Source organism: Paramisgurnus dabryanus, chromosome 3 (genome assembly GCF_030506205.2).
Source record: "Paramisgurnus dabryanus chromosome 3, PD_genome_1.1, whole genome shotgun sequence".
Lineage (NCBI taxonomy): Eukaryota > Metazoa > Chordata > Actinopteri > Cypriniformes > Cobitidae > Paramisgurnus > Paramisgurnus dabryanus.
Window position 1 is genome coordinate 15,331,023 of NC_133339.1, and position 9,751 is coordinate 15,340,773.

At 36.1% G+C, this 9,751-nt stretch overlaps 1 long non-coding RNA gene across 3 annotated transcripts; it reads right to left on the reverse strand.

Annotated features, from left to right (window-relative positions):
* Positions 1 to 4,675: 4,675 nt before the first annotated feature.
* LOC135769056 (uncharacterized) lies at positions 4,676 to 9,751 on the reverse strand. Of its 3 annotated transcripts, none has more exons than XR_012336436.1 (8): positions 9,079 to 9,751; positions 8,841 to 8,989; positions 8,446 to 8,630; positions 7,820 to 7,896; positions 7,430 to 7,517; positions 7,204 to 7,324; positions 5,245 to 5,283; positions 4,676 to 5,150 (listed from the first exon to the last, which is right to left on the reverse strand). It is a non-coding gene; the product is annotated as an uncharacterized lncRNA (long non-coding RNA). The 3 variants fall into 3 exon arrangements; XR_010542360.2 differs by having other exon boundaries at positions 8,442 to 8,630; positions 9,079 to 9,750; XR_010542359.2 differs by lacking the exons at positions 8,446 to 8,630; positions 8,841 to 8,989; positions 9,079 to 9,751 and having other exon boundaries at positions 7,820 to 8,254.

Genomic DNA, 9,751 nt, shown 5'->3' on the forward strand with positions numbered 1-9,751 from the left:
CTTTTATGAGTGAGCTACTGTTTTTCGTAAAAGATCAAAAATCGGCACACTGCTAATACTGCTCTCAAAATTTTTAAAAAGAAGATGTTGCGACCACACAGGTCTCGGTCAGGTCAGACAAACATTATGTCATCATCGAGTTAAAGGTGGGGTGCATGATTTTTGAAAAGCACTTTGTAATAGAGAGTCGGGCGACTACCAAAACACACTTGTAGCCAACCAGCATTAAGGGGTGTGTCTACTAACCAACATTATTGCCTGGTTGGGTATGTGTGGAGCGGGTCTATTAAAAGAAGGTCCAGATTATATTGGGGTAGGGGTGTGTTTGGTTAGGTGATTTCAAATATCAACACTGGCTTTCAAAGATCATGCACCCCGCCTTTAATGAAACTCTCTTTATGAGCTACCTTTATCCTCATAGGTGTTTGTGTACAGGCACGTAAACAGCACACAATTTGTAAAATTAAATTAGTATGTACGGGGTTTTATCCAACATTTATCCACGCTATTATCTATTATCCATGACTTATGATATGCATAATAAATCTACTGTGTGTTTTTTGGTTTAAAGTTAAAGGTGGGGTGCATGATCTCTGAAAGCCAATGTTGACATTTGAAATCACCTAAACAAACACACCCGTACCCCAACAGAATCTGGACCTTCTTTTGATAGACCCGCCCCACACATACGCAACCCAGGCAACAATGTTGTTTAGTAGACACGCCCCTTACTGCTGATTGGATACAAGTGTGTTTTGGTACTCTGCCCAACTCCCTTTACCAAAGTGTTTTTCAAAAATCATACACCTCACCGTTAAGCCCCTTAAACATTTCACGTGCCCCCTCAGTCATTTCATTCTGCAGCCGGCCTGTGCACACACAACATGCAGTTTCTTACTCGTACACTGGACGTTATCAACAATATGGAGAGATCGTGCAACCCAAAATTAATTTTTACTGAGAACTTCAAACTACATGAGAAACTGTGACTGTTCAACGTGATGCAGACTGACGAAAAATAAAGTAGTACATCAGTGTAAGTGAGAGTACCTGCGCAGATTACTAAGCACATGCTAGAAATAAACCTGAAGAGCATTAATGCATGGACTTACACTTCAAAACACTTTTCATTTCATAAGCCCATTAAGTCCTGTAAGACCTCAACCTGATGTCTCTACTGTATATTAAAGATGATGCAGGTTTAGCGGTGGTGTTAATGCAAACCTTACTCTTGGACAACACCCTGTGCTTTGTGTTTGTTTTGTGCATGAATTGAAGACAATACAAGAGGAAGATGTGTAGATAGTGTTGCCACCTGTTGAGAGGCTCAATTATATGAGAGGTTAAGACATAATGGCATCACGGCAATGCTAAAAGTGTTTTTAATTTAACACCCCTCAGAATAAAGTCAGCTTGACTTCATCTTCACAAACCCTAAGCGAGGTTAAACTGATGAGAGATACACGTCAAAGAGTTTGAAGAGAGATATTTGAGATAATGTCTCATCACTGCCCAGAGATGATAATGTGTCTGTGGTGACAAAGAGAAGGGGTGTAAAATATAAGGTCATGATGTCCTTAGTAAAAGCTACTATCTTCTGGACAACAAAGTTTGCAAAACTTTGGGTTTGCAATTCAAACTATTGAGTACCAGCTCCTATCTGAACATATGTTGTGATGTTGTACTGGTTATTTTTAATGAATCAAGAGAGTGAGTTCACTTAACCCCACAGAAATGCATCTATCAAATGAGTTCGCTCCAGACGACTCAAAACATCGGACATATCCTAACTGAACATCATCGGTCTGAACATTAGACAGCCGCAGTGATTAAACTGCCCGCTGTTTTAAAAACATCTCTCAATCACATCATTAAATCACCAGCTGCTCCGGGATTTTTCGGTTCCTGTCTTGTTTTGTTCATTTTGCATTCCCCGCACTTAGCGTTCATTCCTGATTTCACTTAATTGACCTTGCATTTGGTCAAAAAAATGTTTTTCCTTTAACTCAAAATGAGACATTTCACTCAAAGTTCAACCTGATGCCAATAAGTCTAAGCATGCCTTGAGCTCATCAGGTCAAAATGCTGATTTATTAGCACCATATGTCATGTTGTGTACATAAGAGTTGTGTACATGGTAATGACATATTGTGAGCCTCAAACACGACGTTTTCCTCCTTCTTATGTAAACCTCTCATGCATGCAAAAAAACGCTGAAAAACAGACCAATCTCAACATAAAACCAACTGTGACGTTACAGTCAATATGTACGTCCCAACATTAAATTACACATTAAATTCATTACAATGTTATTACAATGCTGAGTTAGTGCTATATGCTAGCGTTTAGGCTAAAGTCCTACTATTGAGGTTACAGTTATGTTTTGCAGGTCCATACTGAAAAAACACAAACTTGCCACTCAGAAACGTCCATTAACAATCTCCAAACAATTGATTATTCCTCAAAATCTGATACAGACTCAAACATAAGATCTGTTTACACACACACAGAGCTACTGAAGGAGAAACAGCCAATCAGAGCAGAGCTCAACATTATTATTCATGACCCTTCCAAATAAAGTAATAATAGATCATTTCATTCTAAAAGCAAATCCTAGGGTTGTAAATGGACTCTGGTTCATTTTTGCACTTAATAAAGCCACAAACATTCTTTGTAGATATCAGAGAACAATTTAACAGATTATTAACATGCATTCTTTGGCACCTTTAAATTTGCAACAAGATTTGTATATACAGTATTACTGTATCTGAGCAGTACTCACCCTATATCTGCGTTCACACTGTCAATGATCAGGTTTGACAGCTGAAATCAATTCTGTAACCACAATGATGGACAAACATATCAAAGATTGCACTTTCCTTGTCAACAGAAATGATTATTTTCCACATTGAACTGGCATTGTTTACAAAAGAGAGTTGGTGTCTATGAATGCTTATAAAAAATCACATTATAGCACAGCTGTCTGGTATCAGAATATGAGCCGTGCTTAACATTACAAAGCAAATCTGCATCGCTGTTCATGCACTATGTACCTTAACGCAGTGACATCACAAGTTGTCCAGTACGGTTTCGATCAGCCATCAGGGCTTACATAAATAACAAACTGTGTGTGAACCCAACCGACTCAAATACAGGTATGAAAACAGTATAATCCTGCTGTGTGAACGTAGCCTAAGTTTCTTACCCCTCAAGTCTTTTGCTTCATTGTCGCTTTGGTTTGGGGTTAGATTTGCGATTTGCTTTACTATGTCATATAATATATAGGTTTCTCTATGTTTTGTCTATTTTTAAATCATGGTCGCTTGGAGTTGGGGTTAAAATTGGGGTTTGGTTTAGGATGTCATTTTATGTAATAAAAAAGATGTTCTAAACCCAAACCCAAGCGACAATGGTAAAAAAAGAGAAACCAATACATAAAACGATACAAAAAGATGCGCCATATTAAGTGAAAAGAAAGGACTGCCGTATCAAATGCACGCAAAATTTGAATTTAGCGTATGTATTGCACGACTTTTCACACTGTGCGTGCTATTTATATGCAAATTATGAGAATGGGCTGTGGCTCACCAGGTGAAATCTTAATTTTGATTTCTTGGATCAATAATAACATATCTTCTCCAAAGGCAACACGTTGTGAGGCATCATTGCATAACACGTGCAGTATGAATTATATGTTGCACTATAATAAAACATCTGAAGAGATTTTCCTGTAATTTTGTCATCAAATGTTTGTTTGAATTGTTGTGTGTTGTGTAAACTCAACTTTCCTTGTGTCAGTGAGTAAAATCTGCTCATCTGCAGACCGGAGCTCATTGTTCCACTCAAGGTAAAGATAACAGTCACGTCTTTAACTCACTCATAAGTCGCCGTTCTTTAATAGCTTGTATTATTGTTTACACATCTCTTAATCTATTTATCTGTCTGTCTGCTCTCATTCATCTCTGGTTTGCTTCTCATTTTCAGCTTGTAATCAACTTCTTTCCTAACTGTGGCCTTGATATAAGACTCATGATTCGACTAAACATACAATAAACACTTTTAAATAATTCACTGTTGTCTTTACATTTGCAAAACAGATCTCTTTTATTATCTGTTAGTTAACCATGTGTTTTTGTAAGTCAGATATATTTTTATAAATAAACTTGCAGAAACATGTACATGAGTCGTAACAAATACATAAAATGCAAAACCCTTGTTACTGAAATTTTAAAATGGCAAGAAAATAAATACCTCCATATCAATATCAATTACCATTAATGAGTAACCACACTGTAAAAAGTTTATTGTCAAATTAACAGTAACTTACTGGCAACAATTATCCAGTAGTTCCTGTATTTCAAACAACAGTAAAATTACTGTAAAAAGAATGACAGTAGTTTTAAGGATACTGCAAAATGAAGTACAGTATTATACTGTTATTTGTAAGATCCAACATACAGCATTTTACTGTTATACTGGAAATGTTACTGTTATTTATTTTACAGTATAAAATATATACTACTGTATTTTCCAATTTTACTGTTATTTATTTTACAGTGTAAAATATATACTACTGTATTTTTTAAGATTAAATTAAATACTGTTATTTTATCGATTAATGTTAAATATAAAGACAACAACTATATCTTTAAAAGCAGAAAATTTATTGTGCAGTTTTAACTGTATATTTGTAACAATATTAACAAAAAAAACCAAAAAATTGATTAGATTTTAAACAAAAAGTAAAAAAAAAATAACAAAATCAGTCAGCAATCAATGTATCAAATGGTTGCCATAGTGTAGTTACCCTAAATGAGAAAACCACATCATACAATACAGTGAAAAGCATAATTACAATACAGTTTTTTGTAGGTAGTATGGGTGGTGGTGGCAGGATGAAGGTGTAGGTCAGGAGTAGGCAACGTCGGTCCTGGAGTGCCGAAATCCTGCAGATTTTATTTCAACCCTGATAAAACCTCGCCTACCTGTAGTTTTCTGGTGACTCTTCAGATCTAGTTGTTCAGGTGTGTTTGTTTAGAGCTGGAGCAAAACTCTGCAGGACAACGGCACTCCAGGACCGACATTTCCTACACCTGGTGTAGGTGGTGGGGGCGTCATATACAGCAGGGGCGACAGCACTTGTGATAATCCTGTAACAAATGATAAAACAAATTAATAATAAGTCAAAAAATTAACTAATCATCTAAAATGCTTGTTTTTAGCAATAATGTACTTTGAGCTCACCAGTTATAATCTAGAACATGGCCAAGTCTTGAGATCCACCTTGAGAGAACAGAGAAAATATTACGGAGAATGTTACAATAACATTACTGAAAGCTTAAATAACCCAGTCGCAGTTCTGGTTGGTGACTTCTTTTTCAGGGGCGCACGATGCAAAGCTTGTCACAACATGTATTTAGTGCGTCATGTAAACTTATGTGTATCACGCATCATGTCAAAATGCGTGTCTGCTGCAGATGCTTCAAAGGGGTTTATTATAAAACATCTCGCTAAATCTCATGTGTAATCAGAGTTTAGTGTTAAGTTAGTGTCTTGCGAGTATTTTGTGAATTTTATTTTGTCATAAAATTATAAACCCTTCTGACGCTTTTACAGCAGGCACGTATTTTGACATAAGGCAAGATGCACATGGTTAACAGGACACAACGAACGCATACTTTGACATGATGAGCAACACACATTACACTCTGAACACATATTTTGAATTTGCACCCCTTAGGAGAGAAGTCACCAGCCACCACTGCGAAGTAGAATTACATTTTGAATAAATAATATTTAATAGACCACAGGTAGACTAGTAAATATTTTTGCACGATTTTACACATTTCAGTGACTAAAACATGACACAAATATTACCCCATAAATAGGGGTGTGCCGGTTTCAGAATTGGTGATGACGGTTATGACATGAGTCAAATGTGACGGTTCGTAACATAACCGTCGGTGGGGGGCGTTTTGCTCGTTTAAATGCTCATGGATTGACGGGAAAGTGTCATTTTACCATAAAATCATGAATGTTATGCCAAGTGTGTTTCAAACAGTAATAATGTTGAACAATTTAACAGAAAGCAATGAAATATTTAAAAAACACACTATTGCCAGAAGACTGCGTTGTCACTCTCTGCCCAGCATAAATTAATCCTCTATCTATCATCTATCTTAATAATCTTTAGAGAAACACATTTGTGCCATGGGCTTTTTATGTCTGTAATTGTGTCTATATATCTGTCATTACACGGACCAAAACCAGAGGTTTTGCTCATAAATGCAGGTAAAAGAAAGTAATGTGAACTTCAGATTGTTATTAAACTGCACACTATGCGCTGCAAACGCAACCGGTGTAAAAGCACAATGGCCACGCGCAGCAAACGCTCTCCGTAGACGCGCTGCACAGTGCTCACCCGGCGTTTGAATAAACTAGACACTGATTAGCTACTTGCTCTACGGTTCTTTAAAATTAACAGCAAGCAGTGAATGTGCGTTCAGGAGAGTTAGTAGATTAGCATGGGAGGATTTGAACTTGAAAAGCGGAGTGTACTGAGGGAAGAGATGATTTGAAAGGTGAGACTTTGTTTAATATGGTTAATCTCAAAAGTAACCGAAAAGTAACCTGGTCTGTCCTGTATGTCAGCGCGTTGTCAGTGTTGCTCCGCTCTGTATTTTCACTGCGTGAGAACATGAGGGGGCGTGTAACACGCCCCCTCATGTTAACAATTGTTTTTAATTAGTATTTTAAAATTCTTTATGATAATATTTTTTTTTTAAATATTTTAATAACACGGCTTTGGCGGTTATAGAGTTCTAATGACGGTGTTCAACTATAACCGTCGGTCTCACGGTTATAAAATGACCGTCACACCCCTACCCATAAATTATAACTGGTGTAAGAAATAAATAAATGTGTTAACTATAATAATTATTATCAATAAACACAAAACTAATTCCGTATAGACCATTCCAAACTTAAGACGTTAAATGAACAAATTTACACAAAACTATATACGAACCAATTACCACTAAGTAAGGTTTGTTATGGCCAAACAATTTATAGAAATACGTTGTTTGTACAATTTTAGAAGTGTTATAGACTGTCTTTTGTAGTCACCAAAAATATTTAACGTTTAGTGTGCAATGATGGGTTTGGACATGCTACACTGAAGGAGATAAAAAAGAGATACAGTACCTCTGTTACCTCCACTTCTTCATTCAGGATATTGACACCATCCATTCTGATGCTGGCTCCTCACATCAAGGAGGTTTAAAGTGCCATGAAAAATTGTTGTTGGTGTTAGCTTTGCTGAATCCTGTGAAAATAACATGTACTGAGTAACTAAGAATACAAGTTAAAGAGTTGAGTAATAAATTGCATCAAAATCTAAACTCTATTGTTAGCCAAACTCAAAACTTACATTTTCCAGACAAAAGGTAAACTTGCTGTATTCTCAAGATGAAGAAATAAAATGAGCAGTGCAGGGTTTTTCTCCATATCAGAAACACCTGTGTAAACATAAAAATAAAACACAAGTTATTGCCACACTGATTAAAATATACTGTACTAAGTATGGGAGCTGTAAGAGATTAATACACACTCATTAAATACACTCAGCAAGTAGTTGCTTACTTATAAATATTAAAATAATTATTAGATAAATTTAATCCTTGTTAATGTGCTCCCAACTGATGTGCTGTTCCAGTTCTGTGCATTTTTCAAGTGTATAGGCAGTTCCTGACCAAACGCTTGACCAGTCACAGTAAAGTAATTGTTCAACATTTCAAATTGGGTATAAAAAATGTTGTACCTTTTTGAGCCAGTATGTCCTGTCTTCAGATTTAGATGAAGGTCCTTCCCAAACCACATCTTGATGTCATAAAGAATCTTAAACACATAACATTTCAACAGAATGATTCAGGGCACTTGCACAGTAATACCTGAAAATGAATAGATTTTGTTCTAACTCAGATGATCACATGATATTGTCATAATAACAACATAATAATAAGTAAGATATTGTTTCTGTCTTAATAGATTGATTGCAGGCTTTGCCTGATGCTAAATGCATGGTAAAAAAAATTATTAACAGATAATTGAACCACGTAAAAAAATAATAATAATTGAACCACGTGACTTCTCCCGATCATCCGGGACATATGACCATCATGTAATGGCAGCGTATACAAAACAGGGATACAAAGAAAAACGTTGATCATTGGATTAATCCATATCAGGTCCTAGAACACATTTTCAGATCTCATGTCAGCAGAACACTATACATTTTCACATAAATATTTGCGGTTATTATTTAAATCCACAATACATCTTTGTGTATGGATCATAGTCCTATTATTAGCAGATGAACAAAAATATGTGACTGAAAAGAGTAAGGCTTTTATGAAACTACACAATAATAAGTTAGTACTCACCCACTGTTTAAAAAAGCACTGCTGGTCTCAATCCAAGTGAACACACCGCCACGCAACAAGCACAGGATCTCTTCAATGCGATGGCCGCTGTAGTGATGATGATATCCCGCGATAGACGAGATGACCAGCGTGCAGGCGTAAAACTACCGTAGAAAATTTGTCGTGGACTGTAGCCCAGATTTACATACACTAATAAAGAAGATAAAACATTGTTAAATCTATTATACGTCTTTTTAATACTTCTATCTGCCATAATGTTCAGTCAAGTTCATGTTCAGTCATTAATGTATTATTTTAAACCTATTCCACAGATATTCATTACACAACGTATTCTGGCACAACATAATTCAAGTTTATAACGTTATTTATTTAACACATTAATTTCTTTCTCTTACTTACCTCAGCAAAGTCTCTTGTCAACACAACACTATCAGCTCAGACTCCCCCTGACCGTTAATTTGAAAATGCCCGCGCGGGGTTTTACACAGTGAACGTGCTTTATTTTGCACACACGCAGACAATCATTGTGTAGTTGCAGAAGTTGTTTGCTGTTATGACAGAAATGAAGTAAAATTTAGCCGAAAGAACCCTTTAGAGCCAATATAGTCTCATACCAGATATTGCATATAGCACTTACCAGATGAAGTGAGTGAAGACAAACACGACGACACAATATCTCGTATAATAGCTCTCTGTCATTTTGTGGTCACAAAATTAATGTTAGCATATACGTATTAATATTCACCCAGCAGATATTAATAAAGAAATACGCGCTAGATGAGCAGAACAGATACGACGACACACACGCGTTCTCCCACTCCCCCTACTGACAGAACTGAGGAGCACATCACGTGACCGACTCGCGCCTGAACCCTCCGCATTTGTTTAATCAAATTCTAAAATTAGCGCTTTTTTAACTAATCGACTGCTATTTGAAGATTATACATATATATATTATCGCCTAAACTAATCTTAAAAATACATTTTGTGACCCAGAGGCAACAATATTAAGAACTGATGGTATGTCTATTGAATTGGCTGGTGATTTCATTAAAGCCTCAGAAAAGGCACCTGATTTATGTTAAAGGAACACACCGAGCATCTGATGTGAAAACAGACATTAAACCAAATATCTCACAAAAAATTAAGCATTTAAGATATAAATAGACGTTTGTAATTGTGTTTTGCAGTTGGTTGGTAATACTGTATTCAGAGTAATATTTCCCATAATGCATTGGAAAACTAAAGTAGCCTACTGTACAAAGCTTATGCAGTAAAAAACTGTTGAAAATACATTAAAATACTGTGGA